We start from the raw sequence: 21127 nt of genomic DNA on the forward strand, positions 1-21127 counted from the left end.
TCAGTATAGACTCATGGATGATACTCATTTTATTTTGTGGATTTTAATCTAATATTACCTTTGGCCATTGAAAATTCTTTCAGGATGGCTCCTATGTCCTTTAGATGTGTCCTCATTTTTTATTTTTGGAATACTTTCTGAATGAATAGTATTCCATTGTATGGATATATTCTCTTTGCTTATCCATTCATTAGATGGTAGACATTTGGATTGTTTTCACTTTTTGGCTATTATGAACAATAGCTGTGTATATTTGATTATAGTAGGTATATGTATTTTCTTTTCTCTTGGGTAGATATCTAGGAATGGGATTGGAGTTATTTTTAAGTTTTTAATAAATTGCCATACTTTTTACAAAAATGGCTGTACCAACTTATATTCTCAGCAGCAATGTGTAAGAGTCCTGGTTGCTCCACATCATCATGAACATTTATTATTGTCTGTCTTTTTTATTATAGACATCTTAGTGGGTATGAAGTAGTATTAGATTATTGTTTTGATTTGTATCTCTCTAATGCCAGTGATGTTTGGCACCTTTTTTTGTGTTTATTAGCTATTCATATATGTTTGATGAAATTTCCATCAAGACGTTTTGCCCATCTAAAAATTGTTTTTGTCTAAGTTCTTTATATATTTTGGATACAAGCCCATCAGAAATATGATTTTTACGTATATTTTTTTATCAGTCTGTGGCTTGTCTTTTCAGAAGTCAAAAATTTTGATGTATCAATTTATTCTTATGTTTGTGCTTTTATTATCATTTTCTTACTGAGGGTCACAGGTTTTCTTTTAGAAGTTTTATTGTTTTAGATTTCATATTTGGGTCTGTGATACACTTTGATTTTTGCATATGGTTTGAGATACTGATCAAAGTTTTTTTTAAGTTTCTTTCTGCATATGTTCTAGCACCATTTGAAAAGGCCATCCTTTATCCACTGAATTGCCTTTGTACTTTTGTCAAAAATTAGTTGCCTATGTGTGTGTGGGCTTATTTCTGGACTGCTTATTCTATTTCATTATTCAATATGTCTGTTTTTAGGCCAATACCACACTGTCTTAATTTGTAGCTTTGTAATAAGTCTTAAAATTAATATTGTTCACTCTTGTTCATTTTTAGTTGTTTCGGATATTTATATGCTTTGCATTTCCATATGAATTTTAGAATTTATCAGTTTCTGCAAAAACAAAACCTGGGATTTTGATTGGAATTGTGTTGAATATATAGATCAATTTGTAGGAAACTTGACATAATAGTATTTAGTCTTATGACTCATGAAAACGGTATCTCTCTCTGTTTAGGTTTCTTTTAATTTCTCACAGAAAACTTAATATTTTTCTTCTCATTGTTTAGGACTCTATTTTTTTGTTAGACTTAATCCTGAGGCACTTCATACTTTTTAAATGCTATTGTACATTTTTAAAAATTCCAATTGTTTTTGCTAATACATAGAAATACCATTGAATTTTGTATGTTGATCTTAGATCCTGTACTGACTGTGTCTTTCCCTCTCTCTCTCTCTCTCTCTCTCTCTCTCTCCCCCCTTCTCCCCCTCTCCCTCTCCCTTTCTCTCTCTCTCTTTCTTTTTGCCTTATTGCACTGTCTAGAACGTCCCATAAAATGTAAAATAGAAGTATTCAGAGCATACATCCTTGTTTTGTTCTTTATCATAGGGAAAAGCTCTCAGGCTTTCACCATTTCTCTTTAGATTTCTTCCTGAATCCATGGGTTATTTAGAAATATGTTTAGTTCCAAATAGTTGGGAATTATTCAGAGAACTTTCTATTACTGATTTTTAATTTCATTTTGGTCAGATAAGATGCTCTATATGACTTGCATCTTTTTAAATTTATTGAGACTTGTTTTATGGCCCAGAATGTGATCTTTCTTGGTAAATGATTCTTGTGTACTTGAAAAGAATCTGTTTTCTGCTGCTGTTAGCTGAAGTGTCCTATAAATGTCAATTATGGAACTTTTTAAAATCTCTTAATACAAAAGGGGTGAAATAGGAAATGGATTTGTTTCCCTTTTCCCAAATTCACGGAGTCCTTGGAAATCCTGCCAGCTCTTTTTAGCTTTAGAGCAGTCTCCTGATTGGAATGACTGCTTTGAACTGGAAGACATAATTTCATTAATGCACTAATCAGCCACAGAGATAACCCAATGTACTACTTAATGATTAAATGAAGTTGCTTATAATTCATTAAACCTACATAGAACTAGTTAAATTAACCCTTTACTCCCCAATATGCCTGAGTATTCTCATGTGAAAATGGAGAAGCCTAAAATCCATTGAAATACTGGTGAGATAAAGAAGCAGATGTTTCCATCAGTTTCAAGAGAGGTGCTGTATCTTATTTAAGAAGCATAGTAAGTACAAAGAAAACAAAGATACAGGTTCAAAAATTCGTTCTTAAACAACTTGAGTATTCCTTTATTAACAAACTTGAATATTCCTTTATTAACAGTGTTCTTGAGGTCTTAATGGGAAAGCGGTTTATACCAACACTTCTTTTGGATAGGAATTTGAGATGAACCCTCTTCATAGAAGCTTTACTGTCTTTGAGAAGATTTCAGTGTAAAAGCATTTCCTTGGTTATTTCACTATACCCTTGCAGCAGCCTGGTGAGACACAGAGTAAGGTTGGTAGAAGAGAAGGCTACACTGAATGGATTATAAATCATAGATGATGAACAAAAAATATGGGCTAGAATTTCAGAATTTGAAAAGACCTTGAATAAGATAACCTTATTTCAGCCTTTCATTTTATAGATGGGCAAACTGATGGTTTAGGAAATTAAGATACAGAAAAGTCAGGCATTTGTTAGCAGTGGTTCTCAGCAGGGGTGATTTGCCCCTGAGAGGACTTGGCAGTGTCTGGAGACATGTTTGGTTGGGACTGGGACAGAGGGCTACTATAATCCAGTTGGTAGAGACCAGGGATATTGCCAAATATCCTACAATGCGTAGGGCAGCTCCCCAGAACAAAACAATCATCTGGCTCAAGACATCAATACTGTGGAACTTAAGAAACCCTGGTCTAAATCCAACTTTGAGTTTTGATTAGAACATGGATTTCTAAAACTGTACTTCAGTGACTTACATAATCTTGTCATCAGCTGTTGGTAATCACTTCTAAACTTTTTTTTCAAGTTCATTTTTAAAATTTAGGTAAAATTTACATAACATAAACTAATGATTGCCTGGCTGGAATGGCTCAGTGGTTGAGCGTTGACCTGTGAACCAGGAGGTCAAGGGTCGATTGGTTGTGGGCTCCATCCCAAGTAGGGGGTTCACAGGGGGCAGCTGATCAATAACTCTCTATCATCATTGATGTTTCTCTCCCCCTCTCCCTGAAATGAATAAAAACATGTTTAAAAATAAAATAAAATAGAAAAAAACTTAAGTGTACAATTTAATGGCAATTAGTAAATTCAGTATGTTTTGCAACTATTTGTCTAGTTCCAAGACATTTTTACTCTGCATTTCAACTCTGCATCTAGCCTTTGACAACCACTAGTCTGCTTTCTGTCTCTATGGATTCTAAATTCTTTTTATGTTAGCTCTTTTTTTTTTTTTAATGCTTTGGAAAGAACATTGGACAAGAAGTTAAGAGAGTACACTTCGCATCCCAGTTGCCTTGTTCTTTCTCTTACTATCTGTGTGATTCAAGTTATTTATTTCTCCTAAGCCTCAGTTGTCATAGTATGTGACAGTTGTCATAGTAGCCAGAATGCCATTCCTCTTTAAAGTCCTGAAATTCTAGCCCACATTTGTTTGCTCAGAATTTTTGTTGTACATCTGTAACAGAATTTTTATTTCAAAAAATTTATTTTATTGATTTGAGAGAGAGAGAAACATCAGTTTGTTGTTGTTTCTGACAGAGATCAAACCTGCAACCTTGGTGTATTGGGACGAGGCTCTAACCAGTTGAGCTACCTTACCCACCCAGGGCTGTAACAGAATTTTTAATTCTACACTAATTTCTTTCTCATCCAGGATGCTTCTGAGCCACCTTTCCAGATATTGAATTAAGTATCCTTGGGTTGATGTGCTTGGAATTAGAAGCTAACTTTAGTTTCAGCTCAAATAAAGTGACTTAGGGGATAAAGATACCTCCAAAATATAAATTCATCCCATTACTAAACATAAATATATTTTGGGTTACCTAATTTCTCACCTAACTTTGTAATTAAAAAAACACACAAATACAAGTATCTTCCTGTATTCTCATTCTTGCTTAAAACCCTCCAGTGACTTCTTACATTCAGAATAAATTGTAAATTTGTTAACATGGTTAATAGGGTCCCCACAAAAAATCGTTATGCTTTCATGGCCTTACCATGTACCATTCGCTTCCTAGCTCATGTTTTGGCCTCATCAGCTTTTTTTCTCATAAAGGCTCTGACCTCCTTAGGCTTTTGTACCAGCTGTTTCCTCTGTCTAAAAGTCATGGGGGTACATGCCCGGTTCCTAGCTGTCAAATCTCAGCTTGATGTAATTTCAGTGAAACCTTCCATGATTATCCTATCTATCTATATGGCTTGTTTTACAAATTTAAAATGAAGTAGAGAGAATAATACAGTGAATTCTCATCACCCAGCTTCAAAAATTAACATTCTGTATTCATGACCACCCAGTTTAAAGTAGTACCCCACAACTCTTCAATTTTCTTTTTCTGCAGTTATTTATTGTGTTTGTACCTCCCCACATCCACACACTGTAAGTTTCATGGAGCAGGGATCCATTCACTCTTGAATCCCCAGTACCTGAAATTGTCCACGTATATAGTAGGTGCTCAATAAATATTTACTGAAGGAATGAATGAAATAAACTTCCTTAAAAGCAGGGACTGTGTTTATGCATATTTTTATTCTCTTTTTAAAAACCAGTACTACTGCTCTATTTTATTTTTTTCCATCACCATTTATTCTGCCTATACCCTCTTCTACCTCCACCCCCCCACAATCACCACATCTGTGTCAATGAGTTCTTCCCCCTCCCTTTTTTTCTCAGTCTGCATATTTGTATTCTTAACTGTGCCTAGTAAAGAACAACTATAGTAGACATTCAGTAAATATTGAATTTGATATTTTTTACTTTTCTAAGTCACTGCTCCTCTCTACTGACAATAGATTTGTTTACATATTAACCCTCTTCAAGACTTCTATAATGGAAAGGAGGAGAGTATACTTCTCTTTCATTTACTTTCTGATCACCCTGCTTGTATAAGAACAGGCTTCGTAGTGACTGGTGATTTTTTTTCCCCCTCCTTACTAGATTCACTTATTTTTTAATCTTCCTTGTTGTCCACTCATAGGTAATTCCTAACATGTTGGAAGCTCTCCTTTATCTTTCCTTTCCCTGATCTATTGTTCCTAGAACAATAGAAGGTGAGATGTGGAAAGGATGTTTGAGATCATTTAAGTTTAATTCGTAGTTTTACAGGTGAGATGGTTGCCCAAGGTCATACAATAAGCAGCTGGCTGAATTGGGATTAGGACCAAGAGAGCCAAGCTTAGCAGTTAATAGTAGGCAAAGTCTTAATCTTTTTTCTCATTGTTTTCTATTTATGAGTTCTGTTTATCAGTTAAATCCTTTGTGATCCACGACCATGTTTTTTACCTTTTTAGTACCTTCCGTAGGTTTAGCACTAGACACAGTAATATTTTGGGGTTAGAAGAATAAGGAGAAGGCATTGCTTTATTGTATTATTGGAGAATTAATATTATATTTCTACCAGTCCTATGGAAAGAGACACCTGGAGGGCAAATCTTGATTACTTGAGCAATGGGTACATAAAAAGAATTGGGATTAGGACATAAGACATGAAGAGAGTTAACAGAAGGCTGCAGATGGTATCTTAGCACTTTGGAATGAGTCCATCAGTTCCTGCTGTTCAGTCCAGTGTGAGAGCTCTACCTGGGCCTCCCCTGAGAATAAGAATACGATGTAATGGACGTAGGATGTAAAAGCTGGGTTTTGCTGAAAGTAATTGTCAGACTTGGAAATATTAGAGACAGGATACGAGGAAATAAAGACTTGGTTTAGGTAGGTCCTAATAAATGACTTTTTCCATTTATCTAGTAAAATCCAGACCATTGGCGCTTTGGTTACCGTTTTTTATTTTTTGATCAAAAAGAAAACTTAAGCCCTGGCTGGTGTGGCTCAGTTGGTTGAAGTGTTGTCCTATGCATTAAAGGGTCGTGGGTTTGATTTCCAGTCAGGACACATACCTAGGTTGCGGGTTTGATCCCTGGTTGGGGTGCATATGGGAGGCAACCGATGGATGTTTCGCTCTCACATCAATGTTTCTCTCTCTTTCTCCCTCTCCCTTCCTCTCTCTAGAATCAATGAAAAACATCCTCTGGTGAGTATTAGAAAAAAAGAAAACTTAAGTAAATGTCAAAATTTAAAACAATGCTTTTTCTCTAAAAAAAAAAAAAAAATTTGATTGTAGCTCTTTCCCATCTTGCAAGATATGGTGAGTGTAAAAGCTGAGAAGCTGGATACTAAGGAGAGGAAACCTAAAGCCAAGAAGGCTAATGCTGGTGGCAAGGTTAAGAAGGATGACCTCAAGGTCAAGATGACTAAGAACGGAAATCCCCAATGCAGCCAAAACTCTGTCCAAGTCAGAGAAATTGGCAGATATTCCTGATCAGCTGTGTATTCCCAAAAGGCCATGTACAAGAGGAAGTATTCAACAGCTAATTCCAGGATCGAACCAGAAAAAGGAGAAAGTTCTTGCTACTGTCACAAAACCAGTTGGTGGTGACAAGAATGGTGGTACCCAAGTGGTCAAACCTCGCAAAATGCCTAGATATTATGAGACCTGAAGATGTGTCTTGAAAGCTACTCAGCCATGGCAAAAAAAACCCCTTCAGTTAGCATGTTAAACTATGGGCCAGTATCACTCCTGGGACGATTCTGATCACCCTCACTGAGTACCACTGAGGGAAGAGGGTGGTTCGCCTGAAGCATCTGAGTAGTTGCTTGCTACTTGTGACTGGACCTCTGTCCCTTAATTGAGTTCCTCTGTGTAGAACATACCAGAAATTTGTCATCGCCAACTCCACCAAAATTGATATCAGTGGTGGAAAAATCCCCAAATATCTCATGGATGATTACTTCAATAAGAAGAAGCTGTGCAAGCCCGGACATCAGACATTGAGATATTCGACACAGAAAAAGAAATACAAGATTACAGAGCAGCACAAAAGTTGATCAGAAAGCCATGGACTTGCAAATTCTACCAAAATTCAAAGCAGTTCCTCAGCCCCAGTGCTATCTCCACTCTGTGGTGGCTTTCACAAATGGGATGTATCCTCACAAACTGGTGTTCTGAATCTCTTACAAAGAACCTAATTAAACACCTGATATGTTAAAAAAAAAATGATTGAGATAAAAAAAATAAGAAAATGGGTATTTAGTTATTTTGAGCCTATATAGATTTATGTATATATGCAGACACAATTTTAAAATATGTGGTGTCATTATAACATGTTTTATTTCCTTTTAAAGTAACATATAATGAACATTTTTCATGTTAACATGCAGATCTATACTGTCATTATAATCAGATATGGCTATGCCATTGCTTATTTAACCACTTGCCTAGTGGACATCTAGGTGTTTCTTAATCTTACAGAAACTAACAGTGCTAAGATGACATCTTTCTATGTGTGTGTACATGATAAAATTCATAGTGAAGTTTTGTGCTTAAGGTTATGTACCAGTTTGTTTTTTTAAGTGATTTTTTTTTTTTGTCATGGCTAAAATTCCAATAACTTGCCTCATTTATTTTACATGCCAAATAAAAGATCCATAGCTGTGGCTGCAGTTCTGGTGTTATTTATTTTTAATATAACTAGAAATGATTGGGGAAGGGTAATTTCTATTTATTCAGTCTGGTTCCTCAAAATAAGGTAATAGGAATTATCACCATTGAGTCTTAATAATGTGTAATTAAGTCCAATTAATAAAGTCATTCTATTATTTTCTTATAGCTACACTTTATTTTCTGTTCCTAGCTTTCCTTTCCGTTTTTTAAATTCCCTGTCCTACCTCCCATACTCTTTAGCTACTTTTGTTTTTTTGTGAGTGTGCATAAGGCAGGCCTGGGTTTGTCTTAGCTCCCATGCTTAGAGCTTAAAGAAGCCTTTGGCTTCAGTTCAAAATTCTGTAGCACTTGCTAATTTTCACATTTGGGGAGGGATATGAAGAGTATTTAAACTCCTTCCTACCTTCAACAAAGGTAACTGATAGAAAGATACTGCTTTGGGGTCAGAGAAGAATGTGGAGAACCTTTTTCTAGAGGCTCTGCTAAAGGTAAATTAGGACTTCTGAGGTTGGGGAAATTGTGTCTGGAAGTCCCTCAGTATGGCTATAAAAGATTTCTGAAGTGATTTGAATCTTCATTAGTGGTGTGTTGTGCCTTTATATGGAGACAGGTAGGTGGTAGGCTTCCTTGAGGAAGGGGAGGGTGGAATTTTGCCATCTTCTCAAGAGACATCTAGAGCTGTCCCCCCTCCCCCTGCCCTTCTTGTGGCAGTATGAGTTTAAGCGTATCAGTTTGTGCATCTGCATTCTGTCTTGTGAGGAGGATGTTCTGTTTTTGCAGATAGGCGGCAGTCTGACATTTGATTAGCCACTGTTACAATTTTCTTCAGGAAATATGTGACACCCCTCTCTGAGGTGAAGCGTGCCTGACCTCAGCCTCCACACCCTATTGGGGCACACAAATCTTTCTTTGACCTTGTTGGAAATAAACCTTTTGCAGAGCCTTAGATCTTTTGCAGAGCCTGTAGTTAGTTGTGAGGCTGGTTTTAAATGAAGGATGTCTCTGATGATTGTGGGCCTCCCATAAAGAGATAGGAATCAGAAAATTGTTCTTGTGGGGAGCAAGTTTATTGTTCTGACCTTGGAAGCTAGAGTGTGAAGGAAAACAGGGATAATTTGTGTAGTCACAGCATCAGAGAGTGTGACTTATTTATTCCTCTGCAAGATTTGTCTCCAGGCAAATACCCTTAAAGATCTAGGGTCACTTTTGAGGCCATAGTAACCTATTATTTGATGATACGTTGCTTAGACTTGTTCTTCAGCATTTCCTTAACATATTGGTCTATCTTGGCTGTGATTGCCCCATTTAATCATGCTCACTATTCCTACAGTGGCTTAGCTTGCTTACTTCTTTAGCATTGTTCAGATCTGTGGATCTGAGCAGTGGGAGAAACAAAATGTTTTGTGTCAGAGGACCATCTTTGTTGCAGGATCTTAAGTCCAGTTTTTCATTTGTTTTTCAGTCTGACATTTTGGACATACTCTCCTTTACGGACGATTCTATGTTAGGTGTGTGGTTTGAAACCAGTCCAAACTTCAGGTGCATTTGGAAGATGGATTCTAGAATCACTCTAAATCTCCAGGAAGACAGAGTTTCTTCACGATGACTGAGTTTTGAAGTGTATTGCAAGCACTTTGTTACTGATTATGAATTATCTTAGTTTGCAAATGATATACTTAAAAAATTAATTTGAGCAGATGCAAGGTTATTCTTATAATATTCTAACTCATATTTTCACATGCTGTTTAGATGAGAGAAAAATATTGGGGTGAGGAGTTGGAATGGATATTAACTAGTACAGGCCAGAGTCTGTATGTAATTTACTTTTAGCCTTTCTTGGTGATATGCATATTGGGGCATGCCTATATGTTTAAGGTATCTATTTGCAACCAATGATTAATTCCTGAGGTGTGGGATATAAAGTGAGAATTGCCTAAACAGAATATGAAAACGTTTTTTTATTAAACTATCTCATATGGAGGGTAGAAATGTGTGTAAGGTGGTGACTTAATTCACTTAGAAGCCATTTGTATTAGTGCCTACAGTGCCCGGCAGTGTGTTCCTATGTATTAGAATAAATGAATAAGTAAATGAGGGGTATTTTATTTTCACTATTGAACCTTATTATCAGACATTTGGCTTCTGGTCCAGGTTATTGACTTGAGTATGATTTTCTTCCCTTCTTGATTCAATGTTCTGCCTTTTTGGCCCTGTTTTTTCACTATACTGCTGATGTTAAGAACATTAAGTGAACTGCTTTCTGCTGTAGATTTCATATAAACAGTTTTACAACTTACAGAGTTATCCAGATGTAAACTGGTACATGACTGGCATTTTGGGTATAGAGCTCTGACCCATAGTTTTATATTTTATATGTTCCTCCAGGAAAACACTCAAGACATTTTCTGAATCATTCCAGGGTAATAATTTACAATCCCCAGTTTTACAAAATTCTAGGTTTCTCCAGTTATTTCATGGTGGTGTGAAACTCAAGGCAGTCAAGATAAAATTTTAATTCACCTGAAGAAGTAATTCCAGGCCCTGACCAGGTAGCTCAGTTGGTTATACAGTCATCCCAATACACCAAGGTTGCGGGTTCAATCCCTGGTCAGGGCACATAAAAAAATCAACCAGTGAGTGCATAGACAAGTGGAACAACAAATCTTCTCTATCTCTCTCCCTCCCCTTTCTCTCAAAAAAAGTAATAAATCAATAACTAAAAAGAAATCATTCCATATAAAAGGATGCAAATCACAAAACTGAGGTACTATACTGTATCTGAAATCATTCCTTCCTTTATGAAGTAGAGAGGGGAAGTGAAATGTTTGTATATTATAAGAGTCAGATTTTCTTGCCTTCTCTCCCAAATGTGCTTGTGTACCGATAATAATATCATTTAGTACCATCTATGAAATAATATCTGGAGCTGCAGTGGAAATAAGGTAATTTAGTGGTGAGATGCACCTGAACTGAACTCTTGGAAACTGACCTATATACATCCAAGTGTAGTAAAAATCTGAAAAATCTAGCATTTTGTTTTCCAGAAAATCTAAGCATACATAGAGATTTTTATTGTAATGTACTTTGTGGCTGGATTGGTAGAGTGCATGCATTAGAACTGTTCGGCTTGCTAATGACATTAACTGAATGGTGGGAAAGTATATCTTACTATTCTTGATATATATATATATCTGCCATTTTATGAATGCAGTTTGGAGGTCCAGTACTGTATTCAGTTGCGATTATGTCAGAGTATTTTGACTTTTTATTTAATAGATAATTTACAAATTAATATATTATTCCATATATAATTTACCTCAAGCCAAAAGCAGAGGTGATGTGGGTTAGCCTTAGTGATAACACCAGAAAATAGCACTAATAAATGGCTTAAACAATATGAAAACAGATATGTGAACATTCAGAATTTTAGTACAGGCCATCTACATTGCCTAGTATAAATTTTTATATGTAAAATTAAAATTTATTTATTTTTAATAGGAAAATAAATTTTTATTTTCCTTCAAATTTATTAGATACCCCTTCAGTGTCTACAGTCCATTAGCATGCACCACAGCTTCTACATTAATCCTATCAGTGAATACTCTTTTACGAATTGTTTCTGCACAACTGAAGAATTAATATCTCTATTGATACTTGTGGGTCTTTCTTAATATAAGATAATTTAGTCAACTCTGTTTTCAGTAGAGTGGTACCTGAGTGTACTGTTCTATTATAGTTCATTTAAATTACTATACCTTTTAACAGTTGAAATGTACACCAGATGTAAGGATAAAATGAGATGTCATAAAGTGTATAACAGTCTGAGAAATCTGAGTCTGGGCCATGGTGGATTAACAGTTACTACTTTTACTTTAGGCCTTCTTTGTAGCATATTTTCCTGAAATATAGGGTGGTGGGTGTTTATAAGTGAGTCAGAATTTGGAGTTTGAAAATGCTATTCTTAGCAATTTCCGTTTATATAAGTAGTCCTTGCTTTATTCTGCAAATAATTTGAAGCTTTTTATCTTTCAATCAATCATCTATCTCTTTGATGATTTCTGGGAAGAAATTGATTTTAAGATTTCTTTTAATGTTTCCAACCTTTCCCATTCTGTGTTGGAGAAGTTGAAATGGTGAAATTACAAAGCCAGCAGTTAGGGCTAAGGGAACTGAGTGTTTACTGAAATACATTTGAATATAGTTCCCTTAATAGTGATCGATTTCATATAAAGTATTTGAACCTAGGCAGCTACAGAGTTAAGGGTAAGCTAAACAAAAAAGTAGTGATTTATATATACAGGGTGGGGCAAAAGTAGGTTTACAGTTGTATGTGAAACAGTTTAGTCTTGTATTATTACTTATTAATTATTGTATTATTTTCCATATGAACTGTAAACCTACTTTTGCCCCACCTTGTATATATGACTACTAATGATTACTAATACTGAGCTTAGAATTTTTAAATTTGTGGGTCAAGAAGATGGAATATATAATCATTTTAATTGTTTTTTCTTCCTAGACCTTTATTGTCACTTAACTTTTTTTGTTTGTTTCCTTGCTGTCAAATATTGGTAAATTCCTTCTTCTTATTCATGCTCTGAATGATAAAATGGGTAGAGCCAATATAGTATGTTAAGAGTTTAGGCTCTAAATCTAAACTGCCTCTAGTTTGGACCTTTCAATTGTTTCAGTGCTTTGCCCTTTTTTTTTTTTTAAATGAAATAAAGTACCAGTGGATATCAAATGTGCACATTTATGATTATTCCCATGTGTTAAATTCCTAAAAGTGCCATATTAATTAATCTTTTTAAAGTCTCTTGATACACATGTCACATTGACATTGTTGACAGATGTGTTCTCTCACAAAAGAAATTCTTAATCTTTTAAGAATTTAAAATAGCCCTGACTGGGTATCTCAGTAGGTTAGAGCATTGTCCTGATACGCCAAGTTTGCGGGTTCGATCCCCTGTCAGGGCACATCCAAGAGTCAACCAGTGAATATATAAATAAGTGGAACAACAAATCGATGTGTGTCTCTCCCAAAAAATCAATTAAAAATATTTTTTAAAAGAATTTAAAATAGCCTTATCATATAGCTAGCAGTTTATTGAATATTTTACTCTTGCTAATTCTTGAAGACACTTAATTTTCAGTGGGCTTTATTACATTTATTCAACAAGTTTCTGTTGTATGTATTTTAGTAGAAATAGCATTTAGAAAAATTTAAATATAGGCCTAGTGTTAACTGAAGGTGGTTGATGTCAATTCAACAGCAGCAGGATTCCCCAGTTTAGGATGAGGTGAAGAAGGAAACTTTATTCTATGTAGACAGCTCACTTGTGATACAGCACTGCTGTGAAAAACAGCACAGCTGTTAGGATGCCCTGGGGCCAGGCCCCTCCCTGACTAGACAGCTATGCTCTGCTCCAACAAGGTCTGCTGGAAAGGCAGTCTTGAGTGGAAGTGTCTTCTGTGGAAAGGGAAAGTGCCCTCTCAGAGGGAGCTGACTTACATATCAGAAGTCCCTGGCCCTGGTCCCTGATTGGTCTGTCCTCATGCAAATGAAGACTCCAGATCATCGAAGTTTGATTAGTCCAAACCGCACTGTGCTAATCGGTCAAAAGGGAGCTGTTCTTGACTGGTTGGTGAAGAAACTGAATTGGGCAGCTTAGATTGAATGTGAATGTGTCAGTCCTATGCGTTGAAATAGGATTCCAGGAACTCCTTTATAAGGGCTGATGCAAATGGCAGAAACACTGTGTGGTACAGGCTTCTCCCTGAAGTGCAGTGTGAGAGGCCCCTGTGTAGAAATGGCTGCTAGGCTTTGTTTTTTAAATTTGAGCCCAGTTAACCATTAGAAGCCCTTCTTAGAAAATGTCTTCTTTCTCAGGGTCCACACTAGCAACCATTGACTGGTATTGTTTTCTTTGAGGGTCAGTTTTGCCTTATAAAATGGGAAATTTTCTATACTGTACTTGCTTCTTAGGCAATTTTTTTTAGTTCTGTGAAAGGAAAAAAATATTATAGCAACTTAAGGTGTAGTTAGTGAAAGTAATATTGATGAAGTCACTGCTCCAGTTTTGCAGAAAGTAAGGGGGGGAAGTGCCAGGATGCAGAATGTCATTTGCTACAATCTGTGCTTAAGGTGAGAGGTAAAATTGTGGCTCTTTGGAATTACCTTGGAGGCAGAACTTCTGGGAAGCGGAGATTTCTATATATTGCAGAGTTACCACTATTTACCACTTGATGGCCTAAACTTTTAATTTACCCATTTTGAGAAGAAATCTTAATGGAATGTATTATACTTTCCAGTCTTTTTTAAAAAATAGGCTTTTCCCGGCTGGGCATGGTTCAGTGGTTGAGCATCGATCTGGGATCCAGGTGATTGGGGTTCGATTCCTGGTCAGGGCACATGCCCAGCTTGCAGGCTCGATCAGTGACTCTCTCATCATTGATGTTTCTGTCTCTCTCCCTCTCCTTTTCTCTCTCTGAAATCAATAAAGATTTTTTTTTTTAAAAAAAAAGCCTTTATTGAAGTATAATTTGCATACAGAAAAGTGCACAGATTTTAAGTATACTGTTGAGGTTTAACCACTACAAACACCTTTGTAACCACCACCCCAAACAAAATACAGATAACTTTCATTCCTCCAGAAACTTTTCTCATGCCCCTTCCAGTCACATCTGCTCCCATACGCCCACACTCACACAATATGTAGTCTATGATGTCCTTCCCAGTAATTGTGCACCCTATGCCTGCACTGCACTTCAGCACAATGATTCATTTTATTTGTATTGATCTGTGTATGTCTTTACCCCTAACTTTATTAGCTCCACCCTTAGGTTTGAGAGTGGCTTCTTGTGCTAGTTTTTTCTAAGATTGTTTCTGGCTGTTCACTTCATGTCAGACAACTAACTACCGAGATACTGCTATGTTCCTTGCCATTTTATCTGTATTATGTCTTTCACAGGTTGGGCTAGTAAACTGGTCAGACTACCCAGTATGGTGCTGTATGATAAATCCACATAATCTGTGTTCACATTTATTTGGCAAAATAGTGAACCACAGGTTCCTGATAAACATTGCAGATGTGCATCTACTAGAGTGGTCCTGCCTTTCTGTACCCTATCTCTGCCTTTCTTCCCACATGTCCTTTGGCTGTCGATCCATCTGTCACTCTTATTTTATACCCTAATTCTCCAGGATGTTCCATCAGCCAATTTATCTTTCATCAGCCCTTGTAGTTCATTACACTCAATTATCTCTAACCCTCCCCCTCCTCTATCCCTAACACACCACCCCCCACCACCACTCCCTACCCCCTACCTCTCTCCCACCCCCACCTGCTCCTGTCTCTTAGGCTGGGATTGATTTTCTTTCCTCTCCTAACAGCTTTCTCTCAAGGTTAGGTTGCCTGTCAGATTTTAATGCTGGGGAAAGAATTGTTCCACCCTAAGCCTAAATTGTATTTTGTGTAGTCTGACTTGTTTCTCAACTTTCAGCCAAGGCTTCTTTGAAAACATCCAATGGGAAGAAGTGCAAGATTGCATCATTCCTGTGAGTTGCCACTGCAGTGTTTTTGCTGGTTTTAAAAACAGCTCAGTACTGGCTGGGCTCTCAGGTGACCTGGGAAACAATTACTTTGCTTGTGTAAGTCATAATACTTATAGACTATCACTGCCCACTATTTATATTTAATTATTTAGCAAAATTGTGGTAATGCACATCATAAAATACATGCTATGTTAGTTTATTTGACCAATACAGTAATCTATTTGTAAATGCTCCATTTTCATAGTTTGTTGCTCATGTTGCGTGATTAAGTAGTCACAGCAGCTTAAAGAGAACCCTGGTGAATGTAACAGTATTGATGACCTTTGAGGATTAATCATAATCATTTATACACATTTGGCTAGCTTTTTGAATGGTGCATCTGTTTTTGCTAAAGCTGCAGTAAAAGACACAGAAATTTAAGTGAGTTTAATATTAGGCTTTTAACACACCGTATTTCACTTGGTGCCCACATCAACTTTCATCAGGTTGCATTATCTTTTTCACAGCTCAGGAAACTGAAGCTTAGATTAATTAATTGAACTGTTCTCTTCTGGTCTTGAGGATATTTAGTTTTGAGTTATTTCAAAGGAAGACAGTAATGCCTACCTTGAGAGGTTGTTGGGAGGATTATAAATAGTATATACGTAAAGCATCAAGCATAGTGCCTGACACTGAAATTATGAAAAAGACATGTTTCCTGTTCTCCGTAAATTTATGGTCTAGAACATCTTCCAAAACATCCTAACTTTTGCGTGAATTTGTTCATCTCTAAGAGTAATCCATTCCATCTGAAGCATAAAATTATTTGTATGTAGATTTTTATTGTTGAAAGTATTACATATGTCCCACTTTGCCCCCAAAGATTCTCTCTTCCTTACTCCCTCCCCCTCCCCAGGCTTTCCCGGAGCAATTGTCTATGTCCATGGGTTAGGAATATTTGCATATAAGTTCTTTGATTAATCTGCCCCCCAAAACCAAGAATAGTCATTCTGGTTTTGTTTGTTTGGTTTGTTTTGTGTGTGTGTGTGTAGTTGATTTCAGAGAGAGGGAGGGCAAGGAAGAGAGAGAGAAACATCAATGATAAGAGTCATTGATCTGCTGCCTCTTGCACGCCCCCTGCTGGGGATCGAGCCCACAACCCAGGCATGTGACCTGATGGGGAATCAAACTTTGATCTCCTAGATCATAAGTCGATGCTCAACTGCTGAGCAACTCCTGGCCAAGCAGTCTGGTTGTAATTGCCTTCAGAACTTGGATTTTGTGTACTACTGTTCAACCTTAATTCAATAAATTAAATTTGATCATTTAAAAAAAAAAAAAAGACTCCTCTGACCCCCCCCCCCCCGTAACAATTTATTGAGATATTCGCAGCCCATACAATTTACCCATTTTAAGTATACAATTCAGTGGTGTTAGTATATTCATAGAGCTGTGCAACCATCACCACAATCAATTTTAGAACATTTTTTATCACCCCTAAAAGAAACCTCAGACCTTTTGGCAGTCACCCTGTACTCTGCTCTCCTTTTCCCTTGTCTGGAAACCACTAAACTACTTTCTTTCTCCGGATTTGTCTGTTCTGGATATTTCCTGTAAATGGAATCATACAAAATATGGCCTTTTATAATTGTCTTCTTTCACTTAGCATAATGTTCTTACGGTCCATCCATGTGTGCAGGTATTAGTACTTCTTTTCTTGATTGCCAAATAATACTCCATTTACACATTTTGCTTATTCATTAGTTGATGTGGTTGTTTCCACTTTGTTATGAATAAGGCCACTATGAACGTTCATATATAAGTTTTTGTACGGACATAAGTTTTTCATTTCTCTTGAAGAGAAAATTTTCAGACTTTTCTGAAGTGGTTGTACCATTTTCTGTTCCCACCAGCAGTGTATGATGGTTCCAACCTCTTCATATCCTCACCAACACTTGTTTTTTGTTTGTCTGTTCATTTGTTTGTTTAAATATATCTTTATTGATTTCAGAGAGGGGAAGGGAGAGAGAGAGAAACATCAGTGATGAGAGAATTGTCATTGATTGGTTGCCTCCTACATGCCCCAGACTGGGGATCGAGCCTGCAACCCAGGTATGTGCCCTGACCCGGGAATCAACCACGATCTCCTAGATCCTAGGTTGATGCTTAACCGCTGAGCCACGCCTGGCAGGGCTCAACACTTGTTTTTATCTGTATTTTTTTATTACAGCTTTCATAGACCTAGATGTCAGACAAGTGCTTGGGTGATACTAGTCAATGTGACATACCTGTATGGGGTTTTCCAGGTACTTCTGATTGCCCAAATGCTGCACTGTTTTGGAGGGTGGAACACATGTCACTAGCAAACTGGAGGGTTAATTCTTTGAACTGATCCAAGTGATAGTACACACTAGTCAAAGTCAGTGTGTGTGTGAAGGCCTAGTATTGCTGTATCTAAAAAATCTTTAGAAACACTTTTCATATGTAATTTGTTTCAATAATAGTCAATAGATTTTAATAGGAATACTATTAGTGCAATACCCAGTTTGGGAAAGTTAATGTGTGGAACTGATGAAGGTATTTTATACTTTGTCAGCAATACATATAAATTCTAGTCATGTGTTGATTTGGTCAAAGAAGTTAAAGTAACTGTAGTTAGGCACTAAACTGGCATTCTTCCTGTCATTTTATTCTTACTGTTAAATATCCAAACTGTTGAATTTGTTCTCAAGCAGGTTATATTGTCCCAAAGGGAGTGAAAATTTTTTTTTGTGTGTGGGGGGGTGAAAAAAAAATCCTTAGCTATTACAGTGGTTTGTGGCCCTCTAAAAGGCCACAGTATATAAACTGATACATTATATATCTAGGATACTAAAATTTGTTTTCTAAATTGAATTTATTGGGATGACATTGGGTAGTAAAATTATCATTTTCAGGGGTACGGTTCTGTAATACATCATCTGTATTTTGTATTGTGTATTCACCACCCCAAGTCAAGTCTATGACACTAAAATTTCATAGTTTGGGATGATTAGGGGGAAAGATCTAAAAAGGTTCCTTAAGGGGGTGACGATGCAAAACAGGTTGAAAAACACTTGTCTACTGCATAAAACAGATGCTAGAATATTAGATCATTAGACATTGTTTAGTCAGACCATCTCATTATACAGTCTTTAAATAAGGCACTGAAGTTGAAGTGTCTGCTATGTGCCAAGCACTCTACTATCCAGGAGGATAAGAAATGAAAAGACCGTTTACTTCTGTTGGGAGAACTCTTACATATGGTTAAACTTGGAGTGATTATTGATTTAGTAGTCAAGGTATATTCAAGGTGAGTGGGGAATGGCAGAGGAGGGGCCATATAAGTCAGCTTGGGAGAGGCTGAAGGGTCCAGAGGAGTACTGTGTGTAAGCTCTAAGTCTTCAGCCACCCTTCTAGGCAGCTATAATAGAATTTAGTTATTTTTCAAACTTGAGGATGTTTTAGAACCACTAGATTGCTTGTTTAAAATCTAACTGCAGAAACCTCAGCCCAGAGAGTATGATTTAGGGTTAGGTTCTGGAGTTCTGATGCCTGTCCTCTAAGGAAACACTGCTTTAAATGGTGGCAGTAGACATTTTTAAGGGTCAAACACGAGGCTAACCTTGCTTTGTGGACATTAACCCATTATGGTGTCACCTTTTATTCCTTTTCCAGCAGCCTAGAAATAAATACTCAACCATGGATCAGAACTCTTGCTAGCTAGCCAAGCTGTCACTGTTTCTTGCCTTCCTGGTTTGCTTATGTTCTGTCTGTATATTCTTTAGCAGTTCCTTTTGTAGCCATTAAGGGTCATGAGATCCTTTACCTACTACTTTTCAAAATAAAGGCAATGTTAGCCCTATCTTCTTAACTCGTCAGAGAATATTGTGTTAAATCATGGATGGTACAGGTGAAAGGATAGTGTCAAGTCAAGGGGGACTTGAAGAGGAGATGAGCAATATCTGGACCTGGTGGGGGAGTGGGAGAAGAACCATGATTATTTAACTTGGAAAAGAATACTTACTGGACATTGGCCAAGTACAGGCTAAATGAGCACTAAATGAAGTTATAGAAAACTCAGATACCTACAGGGCCAGACAAGTAATTTAATGAGGGGATGGGCCTGATGTACAGTTGGTTAGACCAAGGATACATGTCCATTCTAAATGGGGGCAGCCCTACTTAGTAGCTCTAGCTGAATCTTTTCATGAAGAACCATGAATCAGAATCAGATCTCTTTTTTAAATATATCTTTATTAATTTCAGAGAGAGAGGAAGGGAGAAGGAGAGACAGAAACATCAATGATGAGAGAGTAGTCATTGATCAGCTGCCTCCTGCATGCCCCTGACTGGGGATTGAACCTGAAACCCGGGCATCTGCCCTGACCAGGAATCGAACTGAGATCTCCTGGTTCCTAGGTCAATGCTCAACTGCTGAGCCACGCCTGGCCGGGCTAGATCTCTCTCTCTCTTTTTTTATAGTTTAATGTATTTTAATAGCAAACTTACAGGAACAGCACAGAAGACAGACAGCATTAAAAAATGTACTTGCGTGTAGGACAACTCAGAAAAGTATAGTGAATGGATGGAATCTACTGTATGATAAAAATGGTACAAACACCATTTAGTTGCCATCAATAAGAAATTTGCTTGTTTTAAAAAAAATCCAAATGCTGGCATTGTCCAGAAAAATTTAACAGGTTTATTTATATTGTTATAAAGTTGAACTGCTGAAACTTGTTCACTGAAACATTTTGACTTGCATTAATGCTTATATGTCCCCACATTTATATTAAAAAAATTCACACACGAATGAAAATGGAAAAACTGCCAATACCTGATTTCTGTCCCCTATTTTCAACTTGCAACCATATACTTAGATACCTTTTAACCCCATGGGAAAAAATCTAATGTTCAGAACTACCAATAACAGGAAGAAGAGAAAAAATTTTTAAAAGAATGAAATGTTTCCCATCATAGTGGATTCTTAAGCACATTCTCCACGTTCGCAGCATGCTGGATGTATTTTGGCATAATTGTTACATGTTTGGCATGGATAGCACACAGGTTGGTGTTTTCAAAAAGGCCAACCAGATAGGCCTAACTTGCCTCCTTCAAAGCACCAATAGCTGCACTCTGGAAACGCAGATCTGTTTTGAAGTCCTGAGCAATTTCTTGTACCAGACACTGGAAGGGGAGTTTGCGAATCAAGTTCGATGGACTTCTGATAACGTCTAATTTCACGCAGTGCTGTGGTACCAGGCCTGTAATGATTAGGTTTCTTCACCCCTCCATTAGAGGGCACACTCTTGCGAGCGGCTTTGGTAGCCAGTTGCTTCCTCGGTGCTTTACCACCGGTCGATTTGCGGGCAGTCCGCTTTGTATGAGCCATGGTATAGAGACCTCTTACCCCCTTCTCCTTTGGATGGAGCTCTGGGAGCTGGAGGCAGTGCAGGTGTTACAGAGCAACTACGGCTGCGAACACCTAGATCTCTTATTTTTTAAGAGAGGTGAGATGTCCAGATTTTTATGTAGACTCTCATAGATTTTAAAAAAAATAATCACACAACCAGTTAAAAACAATAAAAACAAAACTACAGACCAAAACAGATATTTCTGCGTGCCACCAGTTTGCAGTCTCTTTATGTATCAGATAAAACTTTTACTAGTTGACCTAAAAATATTTTCAAATTATGGGATTGAAGTAGACAGGAATTTACTGTTTATAAGAACC

The 21127-nt window shown here is 37.0% G+C and overlaps 1 protein-coding gene and 2 pseudogenes across 4 annotated transcripts in view; 2 read left to right on the top strand and 1 right to left on the bottom strand.

Moving 5' to 3' along the window:
* Nucleotides 1-7831, top strand: part of LOC107537714 (large ribosomal subunit protein eL6 pseudogene) — a 43967-nt pseudogene extending 36136 nt beyond the window's left edge. The window contains exons 2-3 of the transcript XR_015714046.1: nt 6347-6368; nt 6478-7831. The product of XR_015714046.1 is annotated as a large ribosomal subunit protein eL6 pseudogene (transcript). The remainder of the gene's footprint in view (nt 1-6346; nt 6369-6477) is intronic.
* Nucleotides 1-21127, top strand: part of CECR2 (CECR2 histone acetyl-lysine reader) — a 162684-nt gene that overhangs the window by 36257 nt on the left and 105300 nt on the right. The window lies entirely within an intron of this gene.
* LOC148093743 (histone H3.3A-like) lies at nt 20368-20785 on the bottom strand (annotated as a pseudogene).

This window comes from Miniopterus natalensis, chromosome 2, assembly GCF_054644295.1.
Source record: "Miniopterus natalensis isolate mMinNat1 chromosome 2, mMinNat1.hap1, whole genome shotgun sequence".
Classification (NCBI taxonomy): domain Eukaryota; kingdom Metazoa; phylum Chordata; class Mammalia; order Chiroptera; family Miniopteridae; genus Miniopterus; species Miniopterus natalensis.